The sequence below is a fragment of the Austrofundulus limnaeus genome, unplaced genomic scaffold (assembly GCF_001266775.1).
Source record: "Austrofundulus limnaeus strain Quisiro unplaced genomic scaffold, Austrofundulus_limnaeus-1.0 Scaffold245, whole genome shotgun sequence".
NCBI lineage: Eukaryota > Metazoa > Chordata > Actinopteri > Cyprinodontiformes > Rivulidae > Austrofundulus > Austrofundulus limnaeus.
The window spans coordinates 291,531-293,148 of NW_013952647.1; positions in this window are offsets into that span (position 1 = coordinate 291,531).

Consider the following 1,618-nt stretch of genomic DNA (forward strand, 5'->3'; position numbering starts at 1 on the left):
GTCCTGGGTCTCCTAAAGGCTGTTTCAGCTCTGATCGGATCATCACAGGAAGATTCTGCCCGTGGTTACAGGATGTTTACAGTTTCCCTGACAACGGGGAAGTTTTGCTAAAGTCAGCCAGCTGCCTTCTCAGGGTTATATCACAAAAGTAATGAATAGATTTATGTTGAACTTTTAGCAAATGTTTATTACTCTTTCAAAAACGTTTATTACACCACAGAAACATCTGAATAAAGTTTGAAACATTTCAGAGTAAGAGTGGGGCTGCGGCTCCCATGATTGTCTTCTGCAGATGAAGATCGCCACAAGGGGACATTTCTCTGCAGCAAGCCGCTCGGAGGTTTTCTCCAGCTGTTCTCAGATGTTTATTCTCTTTCACAACAAAACTGGGGACGGGAGGGCGGAGGAGGCTATAACCTCCGTTTCAAGATTCATTTGCCTGGAAAATATGAAAAATAAATAAATAACCACGTCAGATTTTGATGAATTTTTCAGGGACATTCTGTGGCTAAAAAGTGTGTTGATGAGAACACGACAGTGCCTTAAGTTTATATAACAACAGATCCACTGAATTTACCTTGAGGATGCGGCTTCATACGGTTGTGTTCTGAGGAAAGGATTCGAGCGAGACCAAACCCCGAAACAACAACTTGTCTCCGCACTCACAGTATTCACTTCCTGTTTAGCCTTTCACAATAAAACCGGATACAACAAAACAGATTGAACCACACGTACCATGCGTCCAACCTGTCGACACAATCTGCGCGCACTGATTGCAGAAACTGAGGGCTGCACTGATTGCAGAAACTGAGCCCTCAGTTTCTGCAATCAGTGCGCGCAGATTGTGTCGACAGGTTGGACGCATGGTACGTGTGGTACAATCTGTTTTGTTGTATCCGGTTTTATTGTGAAAGGCTAAACAGGAAGTGAATACTGTGAGTGCGGAGACAACTTGTTTCGGGCTTAGGTCTCGCTTGAATCTTTTCCTCAGAACACAACCGTATGAAGCCGCATCTTCAAGGTAAATTCAGTGGCTCTGTTGTTATATAAACTTAAGGCACTGTCGTGTTCTCATCAAAACACTTTTTAGCCACAGAATGTTCCTGAAAAATTCATCAAAATCCGACGTGGTTATTTATTTATTTTTCATATTTTCCAGGCAAATGAATCTTGAAACGGAGGTTATAGCCTCCTCCGCCCTCCCGTCCCGTTTTGTTGTGAAAGAGAATAAACATCTGAGAACCGCTGGAGAAAACCTCCGAGCGGCTTGCTGCAGAGAAATGTCCCCTTGTGGGGAAGACAATCATGGGAGCCGCAGCCCCGCTCTTACTGTGAAATGTTTCAAACTTTATTCAGATGTTTCTGTGGTGTAATAAACGTTTTTGAAAGAGTAATAAACATTTCCTAAAAGTTCAACATAAATCTATTCATTACTTTTGTGATATAACCCTGAGAAGGCAGCTGGCTGACTTTAGCAAAACTTCCCCGTTGTCAGGGAAACTGTAAACATCCTGTAACCACGGGTAGATTCTTCCTGTGATGATCCGATCAGAGCTGAAACAGCCTTTAGGAGACCCAGGACCAAAACTGCCTGAAAGAGGAACAAAAACTACAGCAA